Source organism: Gymnodraco acuticeps, unplaced genomic scaffold (genome assembly GCF_902827175.1).
Source record: "Gymnodraco acuticeps unplaced genomic scaffold, fGymAcu1.1, whole genome shotgun sequence".
NCBI classification, from domain to species: Eukaryota; Metazoa; Chordata; class Actinopteri; order Perciformes; family Bathydraconidae; genus Gymnodraco; species Gymnodraco acuticeps.
In genome coordinates this window covers 5,650,994-5,672,473 of record NW_022989810.1, presented here as the reverse complement: position 1 = coordinate 5,672,473, position 21,480 = coordinate 5,650,994, and the positions used below count along the sequence as shown (strand labels likewise).

The 21,480-nt window shown below is 40.3% G+C and overlaps 1 protein-coding gene across 3 annotated transcripts in view; it reads right to left on the bottom strand.

The window, feature by feature from the left end:
* The window catches only part of mbpb (myelin basic protein b), an 87,738-nt gene that overhangs the window by 43,915 nt on the left and 22,343 nt on the right, over positions 1-21,480 (bottom strand). For all 3 annotated transcript variants that reach the window (XR_004570355.1, XR_004570356.1, XR_004570354.1), the window contains exon 3: positions 10,999-11,152. The gene's annotated coding sequence lies outside the window, so the exon portion shown is untranslated. The remainder of the gene's footprint in view (positions 1-10,998; positions 11,153-21,480) is intronic.

The following is a 21,480-nucleotide window of genomic DNA, read 5'->3' as shown; positions in this document are numbered from 1 at the left end:
CCAAAAGTCAAAAATTATGTTATAGCATTCACAGTAGAAGGAAGTACACATTTAAGAAGACATATCAGAGAGGATACCAGGTAGATATATTGTTGTTTTGTTAACATTCAAAGGATGTTTTTCATCCAGTAGTCGAGCCCATCAATTTGCAGCTACCCCAGACAATGGGTTAAGGGACTGGCAAACAGGCTTTGACAATTTGAGCCTAAAAAAAACAGGTAGTACTTTTTATTTTGTGTTGCTCAAAAACCATCACTAGGAATCAATCAATCCTGCTTTTAACTGTTTTTTGTTGGTCATTGATGGTGCTGTTCGTCGTACTGAAGGGATCTATATACGTGCAGAGAGAACAAGGTTTCTAAGCCTGTTGCTTTGGTTGTAAATAGACTTCAGACCTTATTCTTTTTCCAGAGAGCCGTTTTTATGCCCCACATATAGCCCTTTCTAGCCTTGCAAATGGCCACTTTCAAGCGGGCAAAGAGCTGTTCCTTTTTGGCGCATATAGCCTTTTTAAGCCCAGCATAATGCTTTTCTTTTGTGAGGCAGAGTTTTTTAAAACCTTATAAACAACTGTTTTCTTGCACTATATACCACGCAGTGCATATAGCTGTTTCTTTGTGCTGCACAAAGCTGTATTAAGCCCATACAGCTTTTTCCAGCACCTCATACAGCCTTATCTACACAACACACATAACTATTTCAAAGTGCCGCATATAGCCTTTATTAAGGCTTGCAAACTGCTTATTTCTACCAGCGTATAAAGCCGTTTCTACGCAACGCATACAATTGTTTCTAACCCTTCATATTGCTGTTTCTACACATTCTATATAGCCGTTTCTAGCACAATTTTTGAATGTTATTAGCAGTATACATGTGCATAATAATGTATTGGTAGAAACCAATCTTTCATATGTCAAATCAGACATTCATCAACACAAGCCTCTGGGTTTCTATCCTCAACTGCTGTTCATTTCTCTTCACTTCACCCTGTGATGCTGCGAAAACAGTGACCCAGATAGAGTCAGGACAGAACAGGCAAACAGGCAGATAGAGGGGGTCTGTTTTGCTGAGCGGGGGCCTGCTCGCAGCCTCGGTCAGGTAATGGGGTCGTAATGGGCTTTTAAGAGCCGCACAGATGATGGTGGTGTTTGCCCTTCAGTGGAAAAGCAGTGCAAACAGGAAGTGTCGCATGGAGACATCCCCAGACGCTGGACAGGCCGGGATGAGTCATGACGCCTGCTGATGACAACTTTACCAAAACAGCCTCTAATAAAGCAAAGCTAACATGCCCGTCATAAAACACTTAAACTATAGGCTAATTTGTGCCAAAAATGTGTCTTTTTCTTTTTTTGCCTGCAACCTGAATCAACTCTAATGGCTCTAAATTAGTTCAGCCTGGGTGCACATGTAAGAGGGCGGTTTTAAATGCATCCTAATAGCTATTTTCCCCTTAGCAAGAGTTATAAACTGATAAGAAAATGGGATTTTTAAATACTATTAGAAAGCAGTGCTGACTGAGCAAATAACCGGTTAAACATTAAGCATCAAAGTGGAATCTATACCGCAGTGCTCTCAAGTAGTTTGTTGACCAATGGCTATCAAACTAAATACACACTATGATAGAGCTCTGATTTCCACTTACCTCTATAACATACCTAAATCAAGACAAACTGCTCTTTAAGTTTAGCCTCTAAGCTTTTGCTCACGTCTTCATTTACCAAATGAATCAATCTTAAACCTAAAGGAGCGTGGCAGACACTGCATTCAGATCAGTAGTCTTAGTCTTCTTCTTATCCAAAGGACACTATGCACCTCTATTTACAGAGACAGGGGCAATGTTTTTTGTTGTTGTGCTAGACCTTCATCGGGCAAGAAAAGAGAGTACCTGGTGACTAAAACAGAACTAAAAGGGAGTAAATATAAAACTGACAATTAACAGACGGATGTAAGCAGGACTGTTATTGAATGCTAATGTTGCTCTGTAAGTAAATCAAAAAATGGTTTGCCTACAAGATTGTGGTATCAAGTTTAAGAAGGATTTTATTTTACAAGCAACACTTTCTTCAATGGTTACCAACAACCTGAATTGCATTTATTTTAATGCATTTAATATATAGTGGAGGTTTGAGTGACACGGATTGGTTGATAAAAAACTGCAGGTATAAAATCAAAGCAACAGTTTATACTTTATTTGGAGGTTTTCCGAGCTAGACTTTCATCTTGCAAGACGGAGGTTTATTTGCAGCTCTCTTCATACCTCCTATGTAAAGCTCTGGTTACTTGATGTGGCATCATTATTATACGTGTTCTGATTATGAGCTGCCAGAAGCAGAAACTGAGGTCCATCAAGAGTCTAGTGTGGGAGAAAATAGCAACAAAGCAACATGTAACTGAAGTAGAAAGCCTGGTCATAGAGTAACCTATCTGACATACATGTCGATTCATTTAATGTCTTTGCTTGGTAACCATGTAATCTACAAAGGTTAAGAGTAATGTTGTGTTGCGTGGGAGGCTTCATTGAAGTATCACTTGTGTCAGTGGTGGATCCTCCATGTCTGATCAATGGCAGGTGTTAAACACAAGGCACATTAATTAACTGCAGAGAACAGGAATCAAGTGGCTAACAGATCAATCCTATGAGGCCTATGCAAGGTATTACTTTCCTGGCTATCTGGTAGTTTCCCTATGCATAAGAAGAATGCACACTCAAACAAGATGCCCTGACATGACATCAATATAGCAGCACACAAATCCAATCATGCATGCATGCACATGGACACACAGTTCAGGCTGAGAAATTGGTTTAGCATAACTATGTTGACTGAAAAATAGAACTTAAACTGATGCAAAACACACTTGATTTATTTATCAGTAATATGTTTTTTTCGGTAAAGTAGTGAAATATGCCTTCTGATTAATTCTACCTACAGTATACCTGCTTCGTAAGTTTGCATGTGATATTGTGTGAATTCAGACAAACCCAGTGGCGAGACGTGACTTTTATACCAGGCCCTCTTAACCCTTCACATTCAAACAGAAACTGAATAGGCAGATTCGAAGGATTTATTTCTTTGGAAATGTTATTTTAAAACTAATGAAAAATATAACTTAAGAAATATTTTTTTAATGTTTTTAAATATGATTTTGTAGAATATCTTAGGCCCTCAGAGAGCTCGCCACTGGACTAACCCTTCAAAATGCAGATGAAACACAATAACACACACAATCCAACCGATCGATGCAGCAGTGGACCAGCAACCCTTGTTTTCCGAGAGGTAGAATTACAGTTTTTTGTCAAAGGAGGCTGGTGGCCTTTAAAAGAGCAGAAATAATAGCTTAATTTCCCCATCGCAAAGCGCTGTCGTGTAAGAGTGAAAACTTAAACTGTTATTGATTTTTTTGGTCGAGTCTTTCTTTTAGACGCTTAATATGTTTCAGCACTTCCTCTGTCCATAGAGGTACATTGCTTTTGTCCTATGCCATGCAACATGCCGACCGCAATCTACTTGAAGTAATAAACTAACTACCCATAAGCACCTCAAACAAAAGCACTTCAAGCTCTTTGGACTACCCTTTCAAACTACTACAAGAAAGTAATATTTAATATCTCTTGGGATTAGATTCTATCTGCCAGTGATGATTGAGAGTCGCGGTGAAGGAGAACATTCTGGAAAAAGGGAATGATTGTAATATGTTGGACTTTAAGCCAGTAGCGTAGGCAGAAATGTACTTTCGCCTGTAAAAAATAGGGTGAGCCAGATTTTTCTTCTGCGCATCAGAAGCTAACAACAATCCCCGCCGGTACCGGTGGCAGATTACTTTTAGAATACTTTTGGAATACTTTCTTTTTCCATAACAGATGGGTATGTTTTGGTGAACAGGAGACACTTATTTTACTGTTCTAATGGCTTATCAAGAGCACAAACACAACATCTTGGTGTCATTCTGGACTGCATCCGGACTGCATTCTTTGTACCGTCTTAAAACCTTTCCTTAGAATATGTTATGAATTGTAAGGTGTCCTTGGGTCCTTTGAAAGGCGCCCCTAAATAGAATGAATTATCATTATTATTATTATTATTTATTATCTGAAACAATGTAATAACTTTTAAAACTTTTTCAAGTCACTTGCCCCATGCATTCAGCAGCATTAGGCCATTCACTTTGATTTTATCCCGTTATAAATGTAATCATTTCGACAATAAAGAAATGCTACATAAACGTTATCTTGCACATTTTATCTAACCATCTCCGTTTCTAACTTTCAATATATTTTGAAAGATCTCTCTCATCAGCGTGCGGGGGCGGGGCCTCACAGACACGCTGCATCTCTCAAAATACAAAACACATACAACATTAATTAAACTCGATATTTGTTCACTTGAATTTCACTTTGAATTCTTGGATATTCTCAATGGGTGAATACATTTTTTTATAATAATAATAAAATAATTAAAAATTAATAAAACATTTTTTTTTTAAATGACACCGAAGCTTTCTCAGGGTGGGCCAATGAGTAAACTGGGTGGGCCTGGGCCCACCCTGGCCCTATAGTGGCTACGCCACTGCTTTAAGCCCTAAAATGGCTATTTAGAGATACAAAATACTGGGAAATACAATTGGATGTACAACGCCTTTGAACAAAAAAACTCCAAATAAGCAGTTACAAGCTTAGTATTATGTATTTTGCGTTGGCTACATTAGTCAGAACACATGGCCAAATCCTTCCCCTCTAGCATTTCACCTCAGCTCACCCTGGAAACAATCAAGACTGACACAGAAAGGAGAAAACAGGCCACACTTGTCTTCTGCTGTCTTCCCATCTTGAACATTCTTCCCACACAAATCGGTCAATGTCTTGAAGTTTTGTTCTCTTGCGGAATGAACAACCAACTTGCCCTCTCCCAAAACGTGTACCTCTCCTTGTTGCTTTGCGATTACTTTTTTGGCATACCAACAAGTCGCAGCAGGCATCTTTTGAGAAGCCAACACACTGTGATTCAGTGAAGTTTGGCTCTAGGCATTTGCTGCAGTACATATTGTATGTGAGAAAAAAATTATATTCCCTTCACCCAGCGAGGTTGCATCTTCTCTCGCCTCCAATTTCCAACGTTGACAAGAGGCAACGGGAAGCCTTAGACATGGTGATGGCTTCATTCCAAGCAGTAAAAACATTTTCATTGGGGATGATTTAATGGAAAAACTTTTCTTCTTTTATGGAAATATCTTTCTTTTGAATAGACCTACAACTTCAATTTTCTTCTGGCCTCAGCTTAATTCACTTTATCCTCATTTGTAATATCATTTAAATCAATCGACCTAGTAGAGCCAACAAACTCTGCCCTCATCTGCTGAGCTGCAGTATTACAAATACTTTTTTTTAACCCCCCACATGTCCCAATGCATGATACAGATGGAGAACTTCTCTAAGGACTAAACTGTAAAAAAAAAAAAAAAAAAAGTAAAACTTTGGAGAGCCTGGAACTCGCCTCTTGTGACATTTTACGATGAACAGTTGGTTTTCACGAACCATTAAGTATTGTTCATCATGGTCATTTATCACCAGACATGCTGCATAATTCCCACAAATATCACGCCGCAGGATTAGCAGCTTCTGGGTTGGTGTTGCAAAGCAAAAGCCTTACATTGTTGCCAAAAATAAATAAATGGATATTATAGATGGAGTAAAAGGAGCTCCATTGTAAATTAGGGATTGAAGGCTGATTTTCCAGGTTCGACAGGTTTCTTTAAATAATTCAGTGCTTCCCCCTGTGCTTTATGTCTAAGGCCTCATAAACTACTAATGATAATCTACATTTAATTTCATTCTCAAGCTTTTGAACAGAAAACTATCCTTAGCTGATAAGATGTGCTCTCAAATTCAAAATGTAGCTTTTTACACAGTTCTCACAATCTTACAGCCAGATTTGGCAATTGCAAATTAAAAGTGTGATTGCATTGTTATATATTCACTTAGCACTAGGGATGGGAATCGTTACGATTTTATCGATACCGATACCGGTACTGCTTATCGGTATCGATACTTTTCAATAATTTGGTCCTCAAAATGATAGACATGAATACAAGATGTGAAGATTAAACAGTCATTTTATTGTAATTTTCTTGCAGAAATAACTGTATAACTTATACATTAGCTTCTCAGAAGCAGACAAAAATAAATAAAATAACTTAAAGGGGCCTGGCTTGCCCTATCATGCTTTTTGGGGTTTTCCCTCAGACAGAGGATGAAAAGAGGCATTTTTTTAAACATTTTTTAACATTTGTAAATCAGTTACATCTTCATCCAGACATTTCAAACTGACAACCTAGCTCGACATGAGATCCTTAACACATTGTCCTACAGTGACTACTGTAAGTTTAACTGGTTTATAAAGCATTCAATGAAAGGCCAAATTATTATAGGTGTAGGAGCTCACATTAATACACTGTCAGTGTTAATAAACTAAAAAAAGACAAGGTGATGTGCCTGCAAGACTTCACTCAGGAAAACAAAACATATAACCCGTGCGTGGCAGCTAACCTGCCTGCGAGCCTTCGTTCAGGTCACATTTACACACGGCGCGGCTGAAGCCCCCTAGCACTAGAACCGAGACTGCAGTAGCAGTATCACTAGCAACCACATTGTTTAGGCTGTCAAATACGCTGCACCGTTTTAGATTCAATGAGTGTCTAGTTTGCAAATGCTTCATTAAGTTGCTTGTGTTACCCCCTTTACAAGCAACTAATTGAGTACATAGATTGCACCTTGCACTATCGCAACTACATTTTTTAAAGTGCACCCAGACCTTCGATCGCTTCGCTCTGTCCGCCATGCCTGCGGGAGTCTCACAACAATAATAAGAGGCTGTTGAGAGAGATGACGAGTGGCATTTACAGTGGCCAATCAGAGGGTGATTCAGTAACACATACCGATAGCAGCGCCGTTTGTCCAGCGGCTTAACGGTATACCGATACCGTCCAATCAGGTACCGCGTACCGGTATTGACTTAGTACCGGTTCGCGATACCCATCCCTACTTAGTACCAATGCTCCTTTGCATTGAGCATAGATTTGCAGTCCAATCGTTTTTATTGATAGTTTAAGGCCCCGTTTACACGGAGACGGAACGGGTGTTATCCCCTACAGTTCTCTATTGTATGGACCCGGTTCATTCACACGAGGCCGTAACGGAACCGCGGAAACGGAGCCCTCAAACGATAACGGGTCCCAAGGTGGGTAGATCTGCGGACGGAACGCTCTGGGGGGCCAAACGGCTCCATGTGTACGCCCGATACGCCATAGCCCCGCCTCTCCCCACCTCTCGCTTATTGTTTAGGTGTCCTTTGACACGCAGGCAGTCATATCATTAGCTAGAACTAGCTAGATTTGATCGATATGCACAGAAACGCAAGTGAAGTCTAATCGGACAGGAGAGAGCGATCAGAGATCAGCTGCTGCTGACGGAGACACACAGCTCTGCATGATCACCTGTAGCTCCGCCCGATGTGATGGAGCGGTGAGCGGAGCAAAACACACACTTCAAGTTAGATCATCACACTTAGCTATTTTAATTACCTCTCAAACTGCCTAAACTAGGCCATGGTTCTCAGCAGGAAACCGATGGACTGTCCACTCCAAGTAGGGAATGAGTCCTTACCCCAAGTGAAGGAGTTCAAGTATCTCGGGGTCTTGTTCTCGAGTGAGGGAACAATGGAGCGTGAGATGGGCCGGAGAATCGGAGCAGCGGGAGCGTTACTGCAGTCGCATTACCGCACCATTGTGACGAAAAGGGAGCTGAGCCAGAAGGCAAAGCTCTCTGTCTACCGGGCCATTTTCGTTCCTACCCTCACCTATGGTCATGAAGGATGCGTCATGACCGAAAGAACGAGATCGCGGATACAAGCGGCCGAGATGGGTTTTCTCCGCAGGGTGGCTGGTGTCTCCCTTAGGGATAAGGTGAGAAGTTCAGTCATCCGGGAGGGACTCGGAGTTGAACCGCTCCTCCTTCGCGTCGAAAGGAGCCAGTTGAGGTGGTTCGGGCACCTAGTTAGGATGCCACCTGGGCGCCTCCCTAGGGAGGTGTTCCAGGCACGTCCAGCTGGGAAGAGACCAAGGGGTAGACCTAGGACCAGGTGGAGGGATTATATCTCTTCGCTGGCCTGGGAATGCCTTGGGATCCCCCAGTCAGAGCTGGTTGATGTGGCCAGGGAAAGGAAAGTTTGGGGCTCTCTGCTGGAACTGCTACCCCCGCGACCCGACCACGGATAAGCGGGAGAAGATGGATGGATGGATAGACTGCCTAAACTAGTTATAGATATGTTTATTCTTACTGTCGGGTAGGGCTGTACTCGAATATCCGAATATTCATTCGCTGGAGTACTATTCGGGTTTCAATTTCGTTATTCGGATATTCGATTTTTTTAAATTGATTGAAATCTCCAATATCAACGTAAGAGCGTGTGCCTCTTCAGGGGTGCTAACACTTAACCATAAACGTTATTGTTTACTTTCTCCGTCTTTATATGTAGCTATGACTTTTTCTTCATTAATCTCTGTCACGTTGTTTCCATAGCAACAACAACTTCCTGTCAACAGCGCTAACTCTCCTTCAAAATAAAAGTATGTCCATACAAATAGGAAGCCAAGCCAAATTACACTTAAGACATATCCAACTGCAACGAAAGTAACAAACACAATGCAATATCCTTTTCAATTTCAAAGAACACAAATTGGGTTGTATACATTAACAAATAACTATAAAACAACAATACTGTAGAAGAACCAAATGAATGCCGTAAATAAACCGAAATACACGTGTTGAAGCGGTTCGCTGCTGATTACTACACATCCCCCGCGCGGATTACTACCGAATATCCGGAGCCCGAAAAATGGTGTTCGGGACAGCCCTACTGTCGGGTCACTCATTACTGGATCAGTCAGCTGCATGAGACGAATACTGACGGGCTGTCAGGAGAAGGGGAGGAAAAGAGAGGCTCCGTGTATTATTCTTATATTATTATATAGAGTCGTTATCAATTTGTTTTAAAGCTCAATAAATAACAAAGAAGACCTTTGACCGGCACTTTTCTAATTTTGTAAGGAAGATTTAAACTGTAACGGACATATTGACCGGCGGAAATAAAAATAAAAACGGAAACTCTGCCGCACGGTTCCCTCGTCCCTTGGAAGAGGCGGAGAGGTGGGTGTTTTTCATCTGCTGGTGGACTACTGGGGAGATTGAACGTCCTGCTCGGGAGCCAGGCTCAGAGTTAGTGGCAGTGGGTGCGGTGCACCTGCCATTTAAAGCAGGAGCACACGCTCACCTCGGGGAGGGAGAAAAAAAGAAACCGAGGCCGCCGAAACAGCCAGAGCCCTGCCTCTCCCCACCTCTGCTGCTCACCCCCGCGTCAAATCTACAGCTCCTCTACCACAACCATCAGCAACAAGTGGACATGGAGAACTACATGTTGCTAAATCCACCGCGGATAATAAACAGAAGGGCAACCAGGCAACCATGGCAACCATGCGCGGGAGGTCTTCTTTGCTGCTTTTGGAGTATTTTGTGGCGGAAGTACAGCGCCACATACAGGCCCGTCATATGTACTACAGCGTCTCCAGCGGGTCGAGCGGCCTTGTGTGGACGGACACGTTTATTGAGCCGATTGCGTGTGGACCAAACCCCCAGGAAGTGCGCCGGAGTCTGATAAGAATATTCGTGCTGGTCAAACGGCGGTACTACACTTCCTTTAGGTTGCTGCGCCCGGAAACACTTTTTCCCATTGACTTACATTGGGAAAGAGTGGTCTGTAACTCGTTGGATAATTTTTTTTAAACTAAATAAACAACCCAGTATGAACACTTGTATAGCCCTTATTAAAAACATTTGTTCCTCAAGTTGTAAAAATGTGCTAATAATGTTATTCTGAGAGTTATTTCCCTCTGCATTATGAATCTAACCCACGGGACCGCGCCGCCCGGCACATTCATGTTACGTGTTCAGTACTACATGAGTTTCTCTTTACCCATGGATGCACAATAACAACGGACCCATATCGCCTTACTGCCAGCCCACGGAGCTGTAATAATGGATATATTGCACATGTTTGCTGTAATTCATCATTTGTAAAATATTATACTACATGGGCTGTATGATGTAAATCTTGTACCGTAAATGTTGTATTAAATAAAGTTAATATTACTGACGTAAATTAACGTTCCTGTAGCTTCTTATTGCACTTGCAATTGTTTTAGTTACTTGTGGGCTACTTAACATGAATAATCACAGTTACTATCCTTTTACTCCATCACATTTCAAAAAGAAATAAGCTATTGTTATTTTAACTCCACCACAGTAATCCATCATCAGCTTTACTTTTTAGATAAAGTTTTAACTCACAATTGATCATAACAGGCTTCAATATATACATTTGTATATATTACCAAGTGGTTTCATGTACAACCCACACAAGTATCATGCTAAATGAAGCTCTGTTGCTTGGATATCACTAGATCCTGATGTCAGCGTAATATAAAAGTACATAACGATTGATGTGTAACTTAGCATAATTTACTAGCTAGCTGCTAACTGCCGCCTCGTTAATATAAATCCAGTACCATGCTGTCATGAACGTGCGGTGCTGTTACGTGTACGCAAATTCACGTGCGTAATGTGAACGAGCCTTTTGGGCGGCGTGGTTAAAGTTGCGCATGCTCTATGAGTGCACATACGGGTACTTCTCAGGCATGCCGGGTAATCTGTGACGTTTCGCTCTCTCAAAAGTTGGGCCATTTTGTCATCATGCGCCATTGAGCAACTCTCATAGGAATGAATGAGGCCCCGCCTCCCACGCTGTATCCAGTTCTTATTATACATCCATGGTGTGGACAGAAGACTTTTTTGATATCGAATTCTGTTCGTTTTTGTTTCCGTGTAAACAGGGTCTAAGAGTAGAGAGTTGTGTTATGTATTGAAATTAAAGATGTGTTTGATCCTCTTACCAAAGACTTCATCTTGTGGTTCTGGTTCAGGTTCTGTTTCAGGTTGAGGTTCTGGTTCAGGTTCTGCTGCTGCTACTGTTTCTGCTGCTGCTACTACTACTTCTGCTGCTACTGCTGTTGTTGTCAGCTCTGCTTCAGGTTCAGGTGACGGAGCCTTCAATGGGAACACAAAAACAGATTGAAGAGGTGAGACGCTGAGGTGCCATGGCAACAGAGCAAAGACAGAGACCAACAGAAGGAGAGACAGAAAAAGAGGATGACGGGGATAGATACACCTATTAAGGCTTTATAATAAAAGCAGAATTATTCTCAGATTCATTAATTTATCATTCAAATTAGGGTGGCACAATGGCATAGATATTAAGGTTCGCCCTCTTTGATGCCAATTCTAGAAAAATATAAATGTCATTAATCTTCTTTTGGACATAAGGCAGGAAACAGTCTGTAACAACAAGTGGGTTAGACAAAAATCATTAGTTATTAAATGCAAAAAGTGATATATCATTGATCCTTTTATATACATATTCATTTAACTGTACTTATGGATGATCATTGTGGTCTAAACCTTTTCAGCATTCAACATTTAATTGCCATAATGTTATGATTATAGGATTAATCTTAATATATTATAATTCTGAATTCTATGCTTATGTCCGTTTGTGTTATTTTCTTAAATATCTCCTGGAGTTTAGGGTGAGGGTTTTCCAAGAGCACATAATACGTGATGTCCAACAGTATTTTAGATTTGTTCGAAATGTGCTTTTGTAAGTCTCAAATTCACTGTGTTAAAATGAGGCAGTTTATCAATATCAACAAGTAAGTCCATATTTAAATCTGCCATCTTATATCCTTGAGGTTAATAGGCTACTGTACAGAGAAGCTGTTGCAATGGTTACGGAGCAAAGCTGTGATACTGTGACTAACTAGTCCCTTGTGTAAGCTGGCATAAGAGCTTGTTATCTCTCCTTCAGAAACCAATTTGATACGGATCTTAATACAAAGCCTGTGATTCAATTAAAATGTTTTGCATCGTGATCACATCTGTTCAAAATCCCAATAATTGCTTCTAAGAAAATAATTTTCCAGCAGGTGTCACACACAGCAGATCTTTCCAGACTCAAGTTCATTCAAAATGCCAAAGGCAGACTCCTTAACAATTCTAACAAAATACTTGATATAATCCTCCTTTTAGCTTAACTACACTTGCTAGCTTTTTGAATGTAAGATCTTGTTGAAATAATAAATCAAATAAATCAAATAAAACATAAAAATATATTTTATAGTAATAGTTATATTATAGTTTCTACAACCATTGCTTTGTTTGAAAATATCTCCAATGTGGCCCTAAAGGTGATCTTTTAATGATCAAAGATGTAAAAACAAAGATATTTTCAAAAAAAGCAATGGACGTATTAACTATAATATAACTATCACTATAAAATATATTTTTATAATTTATTATTTCAAGAAAACATCTGGTATTAAAAAATGACAACCCATAGGAAACCAGGAACTAACAACAACTCGTATTTATTTTCTTTGTCATTACATTTACCAATTATTTGAGATCAACAAATGTAAAAACTTGTGAAATATTTCAATCCCAGTTTCTCAAAGTCAAAGACAATGTTTTTAAATGGTTTTTTTGTCAGCCCAAAACCCATATTCTTCCATTTAAAACTATTCAGCGATTAATCAATTATACAAACAAAAGCTCACAGTGTTTATGTCTGTCAATTAAAAGATGAATTACTGCAGCCCTACGTCTACATTACCTCAGAGAAGCTTACATTAAGGCAATATAAAGACTAAATGTTACCATTTAATGTTTGTTATTAGGCTTTCCAGATATATCAAAGTACTCAGCTGCCTGACATCTCGTCTGATTCGGGATGTTTGAGTATAAGGTTAAGATTATGCAAGCTCAATGAATATACCCACTGAACGGGTACTTTTGAGTCATTGGGGGCGACAAATTAATCTAAAAAAAGGCTTAGTCATGTTCATTTCTTTTTATATTGCTATTCACAACACGTAAAGTTTCTTGTTACTATTTCGTGTCTCCAAGAGCACTGAATAACTGCGTTCGCTAATCCTCGCATATTATAAATCCTCTTACTGATTCCCTCAGGGGTGGATTGGGACTACAAATCAGCCCGGGACTCTCGACCGGCTCACTTCGGTACCGCCGGCCCAATTCGGTACCGCAAGTAATTACCACTAATTACCAGCCCACATCGTCCGACCGGCCCACTTCAGTACCCGCCCCTGGATTCCCTCCTCCTCCCTGATGACAATGTGCACTCATATCCCCAGCTTGCACTTCTGAGTAGGCTTGCCAACATGGGAAATCAACACAGACCTTCAAAAACTCTTGGCCCCATGCAGGCATGCACTGCCAACCATCACTATTGCATGAGCAACTGTACCACAGTCCTGTGATCTGGAGGTGGATGAGTGCGGTGAGCAAACACTCACCGATGCAAATCACGTAAATGTCAGCAAACGGCCTTGCATTTTTATGTTTCATTTGTCTGCTAAATGATGTACAAACTAATTATATAAACTTCTTTTGGGATGAAGAGATACATATTGCATGAGAATCTCAATACTGGATTTAATTACAAACAAACAAAGTCCTGCCTTCCAAGAGCTCGATGATGAATCTGCATAAGTAAGGTAAGGCAAGGCAAGGCAATTTTATTTATATAGCACTTTTCAGCACGTGGCGATTCAAAGTGCTTTACAGATTAAAAGCAAAAGACATTTAAGAACAAATACAGCATAAATACATTATTAAAAAGGCATTTAAAAACAGGCATAATAAGCAAAGGTAATGAAATAAAATAAATAAATAAACACAGCAGGTACAGAATACATGACTAAAAAGGCATACTGTAGTGTGAGTATGGGCAGCTCAATTAAAAGCAGCGGCAAATAGGTGCGTTTTTGCAAGTAGTTCGACTGTAGATAAAGGCTGTTGGTTATCGTATCAAGTGGGCACTGTCTCTACCATGACTCCTACTAATACATACATATTCATATGTGACTGAAATATGATGTTACATTTAGGAGAACTCTAGAGGTTTATAAAAGACCCAGAAAACCATTTTGTCTTGACTGTTAGCGTCCTTTAGGTACACACTTTTCTGCCAACCTTTTACTCATTTCCTTTCAGATGTACTATATTTCTTGTTTTCTCTGAAGTCTTTTCACTGTTTTGATGTCAAAATGTGTGAATACAATTTGTCTTGATCAAGCTGAAAATTTGCTTTTTTATGTGAAACTCTCAATAAATAATACGTCAATGTGTATTTCGATTGGTAGTTATTCAGTCATGAAAACCTAACGATACAAAGAGATATTTGCAAAGTTAAGTACATTTTAAATACCTAAGTTTGATAAATATGGGCTCTAAAATCTTTAAGAATTAAACTTACGAGCACTATAAAGAACAAGCAATAAGACAAAATGTATCAAGTAACTTAAAAGATTGAGATGTAAGTTAAATCAATAATTTTATTAGCAGATGCAAAGGAATTCATCAAGATAACGAACCGGTGCAATCCAGGATATAACCTCAGCATTTGTGTTTTTTTATTGTCAAGTTGTTGTATTATTTGTCTGGCCAAATAATTTCCTTTTGGAATTATCAAAGTTATATCTCAAGTGATCTTATCTGGCCCTCACACATGGGGCATTGGGAGAAAAGTGGAAGAAAAAGAACATGTGGGCAATGGACCTGTGCAGAGGATTAAAGCTGGTCGTGGGCAGCTGCTGTCAGGCTGACCTGACACCTACTCACCACTAGTGTCTCATTAAAAATACAGAAGGTCTTGTTAAGTGGAGTTTATGTATAGGAGAAAGTGAAGCATCACCTGACCCTGGGGCATATAAAGGAGATCAGGAAAAGAGCTCAATTAGGTTAAAGCTTTTATCCCATTTACCTATGTCTTCCAAGTGGCTTCCTGTTAGCCTTCACCTTTTAGCTGAGCACTATTTACCCATTCCTCCCCTGACAATAAGGGGGTGTAGAGCTCTTACACCTGTCAACAATCCCCACAATAAAAAGTTGAAACCAGTGTCTAAGTATCTAAAGATGCAGTTCTTCTAATAACTGGTAGATAATAATCTCACTTGAATTGCGTCCTTCTTCAATGTGATGCATGTAGGCCATCAAATGCATATTTTGGAACCCCTTGACATTTGGATAAGACAATCAGAATCTTAACTATGGTAGTAGTAGTTAGTAGTTAGTTAAGATTCTGGTTTTAAAATGAGCCACATGGAACATAAAAAAGTTGGCTGCTGGTAGCATTTTCAAAAAGCTCACTGAGATAGCGTTAACGATGTTAGACAGCTAGCATGAAGCTGATCAAATCTACCAATTTCAGTTGTGATATTGGCTATAAATCTGCATTTGTTTACCTGTTGGAAATCAATGACCTTTTGTTTCATAAATGTGTAGAATTTCAAAATGTGCCACCTTCTTTTTTGTATATGTACCTTGAGAATGGAAAGCTTGACAGGTATAGGACCATTGTCCTTAAACTTATTTGATTTGCTTCGCTTTTTGTACTGTAGGAAAATATTAACCCTATTTGTAAGCATGTTTCTTCTGAAGATTTGAACATTCAGCCCATAGTGGTTGATGCCTCAGCTCCACTCAGCCCTATGATCTTGGTTCAGCAGTAGATAACCGTATGCAGTTCAAAGGACCACTCAAAGGATAGCTCTCATTCAATGCAGTAGTGAGAGGGGAAGGAGAGTGCAGCCATTTCAACACCTTCCAGGTCTGGGCTAACATTTTCTCATCTGGGCCTCGGCGATAGCTTTGTCCTTCAGAGTTTCATCCTGTTCACACCATTAATCATCTGACCTTTTCACTTAGATAAAAAAAAAGCACAGGGCGGCTCTCCACAGTGTGGCTCTACCTTCAGAAGGTCGGATATAAACTTTAATGAAATTCAGCAGTATTTCAATTTACCTGATGAGGGCCAAACGTCTTTTGGACAACAATGCTTTATTGACATTACACAGTTGGGCTGGACTCTTATCAAAACTGGCTTTTGGTACCAATTGATTTTCTCTATTCAGTTTTCAACTGAAGATAGTAGCCCCCCACTGTAGGGGAGATTCTGCAAAGAAACGGTATGTGAAACTGCCTTACATAGTCTTCATTGCGACCAGTGTTGGGTGCAACGCGTTACAGTAACGTAACTACTTTTGCCGGGTAAAAAGTAGTGTAACGCGCTACTACGGAAAATGTGGTAACGTAACGTAGTTTCTTCTTCAATTCGCCGCAACGTTACTTTTCCAAAGGACGAGTGACAGTGACACTGCCTACTCAGCTGTGTGCTTAAACCGTGATCGTTTTTCTCGCGTCCAGGAGAGAAGCTTAAACAGGAGACTACATGGAGTCTCTGAGAAGGTTCAAATTGTACTGTAATTAAAAAATATGGCGCGGTAATGTTACAAACAGGATATTGTTCAGTCAGGAGAGAAAGGCTGCAGCTTCCTCTCCTCTCCCAGGTGCTGGCCGTGCCGAAGAGACACAACAAGCCTTCGTCTTTCCCGCTTGCTGGCTGTTCGCTCCTCCTCTCTGTGAGCTGTAGTGCCGTAGGGGACTTCCCCCCTCGTTCGTGTCCGATATCGCGTTAAACAGAGGATTTCGACATTTTACATTCATTGCTTACTTCCACTTGCCTTTTCTCCTCCTTATTTCTTTCAGAACTTTATATGTAATACATGTTAACGGTGTCAATAGCCACTTTAATGATACTAATGGACGGTAGTCCCGGATGTCGTCATGAAGGATTTTCAGAATAAAAGCTTGGTATTGAGAACTTCCGTTTTTTTCCAGAATAAAATAGCATTTAAACTGACTGATTGATTGATTGAAAAGTTTATTAACAGCTTGTATATTGGGTACAGTAGAGTACAGCTCAAAACATACAATTGTTAAGGGGATGCAGACCAGAGAAAGACTTTCGTCTTGTTTACATCAGGGTCCCCCATTTGACGGTATGTTTAAGGTACATTATGCCATAAAACATTGATTTTAATTTCTAACATTACGCATTAGGCACGAGCTCTCATTCCACACTGTACGACGTGATAGAGGCTGGTCGCTAGTGGTGGCATGAAGACTGAAGAGCAGTGATGGCAAGCGAGAAGCAGGCGCAGCCAACGCTAACATTCGAGGGATGGAGGTATTCCCATTACTTCAAACTTGTTGAAACTAAGGGAAAAAATGTGAGTAAGGTGTACGTTGTGCCCTGGCCAGAAACTTGTGTCCACTGCCGTTAACTCTACTGCCAACCTCTCCAAGCATTTGAAAGGAAAACATGCTAGCAGGAAGCTAGTAGCTCAAGATCCCCGGGGAAATGATGATATTTTGAGTCCAAGCCTATTTAGTAGCCTATTGATATGATTTGCACTAGCTTTGCACCTATTTTGGGGCTAGCCTGTAACCCTTAATGATTATGATTTTATATTGATATTGTTTGATATTATTGTTTAGTGGTGGTGTTGACGCCTATAGCCCAATGTTTTGTTAAGTGCTCTGTGGCATTTTTTTTATAATAAAGAGCACAAAAGACATATGTTATGTCCTCCATAGTAGAACTTTATGTAAGCCTACACATTTAGGAACAGAGATGGGGTTCTGCCCAAAGTCGAGCAACATAAAAGTAACGTAAAAGTAATGAGTAACGTAAAAAGTTACTTTCCTTGGAGGGTAACTAAGTAAAGTAAGGGATTACTTTTTTAAAGAAGTAACGAGTAACGAGCAAACACTACTTTTTAAAAGTAACTTCCCCAACACTGACTGCGACACACCTTTTATATCAAAGTATCAGAGTCTACACAATATACCACATGGTATACAACGTTGTTTTGCTAAGATTTTGCCAGTCTACAGTCACAGAGAAAAAAGAAAAACGTGTTATTTAAGGGATACCTTTTCATTGAGAATAAGAAAACTGGAAAACAATATTCATATTATGAAGCAAATATACTGCAACTCAAATAAAAGGTACAGTGCCACACAACAATATTACACAAGTAAAACAACGTCTTTATAGTACAAGCATGATCAATAAGAGGACATCTGTCATCTTAACTTGAGGATAATACAACCCTTTCACCCTAAAAGGTATCCCAGTTTTACTTTGGTGGTTGAAAGTTTAACAGATCAGACTGTGGGTGGGACAGATAAGACTTGAGGTGGGAGAATTGTCGTTGTAATTCCGATGTGGGCTGATCTCACACAGAGGAACAGAAAAGACAAGGACAAGACCGCTGGGCATGTCACAACACAGAGAGTTCTAATTGGGTACAACCATCCTGATGAGCCACAAGCTCCCTCATCTGGAGACTTCTGGTTGTCAATTCAGTATTTCAGTAATTGGAATGTAACACGGCCAGGCACAAAGAAGGGGTAACATGATCAACCCTCTTTACTGAAAGGCACAATTACTTAGTGTTTCAAATATAGAACCCCTTTTCAATAGATTTGAATTGGTCTGCTGAAGTTTAAGACATTGATTTCCCTCTCCATATGTTCAGTATGTTTGGTTTTCTTTTCCAGTGTAGCCATAAAGGGTAAGATAATCCAGTTTCTAAACCAATTCACACTTGAGTACACGTGGCCCTTATTCAATGCAAAATAGTTATTTAAAATGTTTTCCCTAGCAAGAGCTGGAAAGACAATCAAGTGCTTAAATACTGTTACCCAGAACAAGTAAAAACACCTGTTCCTTCAGTTCTTACTGCGATGGTATGGACAACACGGCAGTTGTCAATCCTTGGTATGTAAAGGGGTTTGAGGGAATACAAGTGTGAGAAATGGAATAAACAGTGTGTGTTTCTTCCTTTATGTTTATGTCCAAAGCCAAAGGAATTACAGTTGAGATATTGTTCCCTCCCATCAGTTATTTCTTAATGCATTTGAGTATGTAATGCAGACTGGAAGTATATTTTCCTTGGGTGGCACCCACCTTTTACTCAATGCGCCTTACCTAACTTTTCTTCAACAGGTTATTTCTGTATTGTGCAAGATAAATAGCATGCAACCTAATACCTTTTCATTCTTCCACCTTATTATGTGAACAGTAGGTTCCTAATGATAAGATATTTACTCCGCAGCTAAAGTAAGACAAATAAATGTTTCACATATCTCAGACATCCACAGTGAACATCACCAGATGGTGTCAAGACCTCATATTTGTAGATGCACATTTTCCGCCATAATATTTTCTAGTGATACTGAATAATCAGAGTGAAATCTATCACACCAAACACATGGATCAAAGTTTCTCAACTGTCAATAACCTGAAAAAACCCGAATGCAATGCAGGTTGTGGATTTTACTAAGCTTTTAAAAAGAAAAAGTTATTCTTTCTGGCTCTTGCTACACCATTACTATTGCTGTTCCCAACTGCTATAGAGTATATCATACTCTCAAGCTGGCCATTCTTCTGCAATAACACCCCAAAAGGGTCATAAATGCATGGTTCAATGCAAGTTGATACTTATTTAAACAGTGGTGGTTGAATTCATTTTCCTATTTATAGTGTCAACCCAAAGAGATCAAACAACACACAACATACAAAATGACTATTTGTAGAATGACACAAAACTATTTATTTCCTGAAGGATTTGCTGGCTTTGAACGAAGTCATAACCAACTCTTGGAAGATCTCGACAACTGTTTGCAATTCAGTGTTGACACATCGTTCAATGGACCAAAATAAATCTCCACCAATCATTTAAAAAAACTGTCTGCTTTTTTTTCTATTTTAGCAAAAAACACATTTAGAAGCAGCTGTTACCGTGGAGTAATTCCGAGATGGATTTAAGGCTTTAAAGGTCCTATGTCATGGCCATTTCCACTGATCATAATTCCATTGTTGAGGTCTACTAGAATAGATTTATACTGTGCAATTTTCCAAACTCACATTGGTTTCTCATACAGCATCTCTGTAAAGTATGTGTATTCAGCAGTATTCACTCTCTCCACTAAACGGCTCGTTGCAGCTCTTGCCCCCCCCCTCCCTGTGAGCCCACTGTGCTCCGATTGGTCGGGACCAGTCAGGACGTTGTGAATCGCGCTGAACTCCGTGGAGGTGTGATTTCCTTGTTTAGCGATACACAGCCAAACATAGCCAAACTCATCCTGAGCACACACAAAGTCACAGCCGAAGTAAAAACAATAAGTGTGGCTTGATATTGAGTAAGAAAAAGGTTGATAAACGCTGTGAGAATGGGTCTGCAGAGAGAATTTCGCCGCGATCCCAACTGTTTGTTATCAGCCTGCAGCCAGGGAGGAGAAATCAGCTGAGCTGCCTGCACTGAGTGTGTGTGTGAGGAAGTCGTGGATTGGTCAATTTGGACCAATCAGCGGGGGCTTAACATAACGGCTCCGCGGACGTAACGTAACGGCTCCACGGATTGGTCCATTTCGTTCCGGGGACGACATGACATCATGATGTACCCGGAAGAATCAAATGGACAGTGACGTATCTCCAACGAGGCGTTTTGGGGAGGTATTTTCTGTGTTAGAGTTTACTCGCTACATGGTGTACTTTGAGGGTTTTGACTCTGCACACCGTTTACATGCATAAAAACCTTCATAACCAGGGCTGCACATAACTGGTGCGCATGCGCACCTCTGCCAAAAAAAGAGCACCGGGTCATTTGAAACATATGAACCATGATATGAACTCAGGGCCGGCCCGTAGCACTGGCTAGATGTTCGCCTAGGGCGCCAGATCTGGGGAGGTGCTGCGCTGGCAGTTCTGGGAGGGAAAAAAACATTTTGACCGTTGGGGCTCATCCTAACAATATTCATAATTAAGTAAATGTAACACCCTTTTCACCCCGGTTACACGTTTCATTCGCCCTGTACGATGGGCGCTGTAAGTGATGAAAATGGGGGATGTTGGCTTATCTGGCGCCCGCAGCTCACAGCCAAAATGCGAGTGAGCGAGGGAGGGTGCAGCGCTGTTGTTATTAGAATCTGGTGCCGTGCTAGCTGCTCTAACGGATATAAGAAGAAGATGTTTCTACAATAATGTGGAGGGAGAGTCCTCTCCAGTCAGACTGAAAGGCTGATAAGTTAACTTCAGCTCAGTGAGGTAAAACACAACCAGCGTTACTCTGTCACACTCTGTGCCTGCTTAACTGTCGCTATGACAACTGGCTCTTTTGTCAGAAATTGACTTTTATGTCATGATTATCGTGCCTTAAGCAAGAGAGGCAAACAAATGATGGAGATAGACAGATATACAAAAAGGCCACAACACACCAGGGACGTGTGCCTAAGGCCCTTATTGTGAAAGGAAAATAAAAAAGGGGATTTGTTGTTATTTGTCCCGACTACGGAGACTACTATATTAATGTTATTATCCTCATAGTGTATGTTTTTCATGTGTCTTTTACAAACTGAGATTCTTTGATGCTTTTATTGTGAAAGAAGGT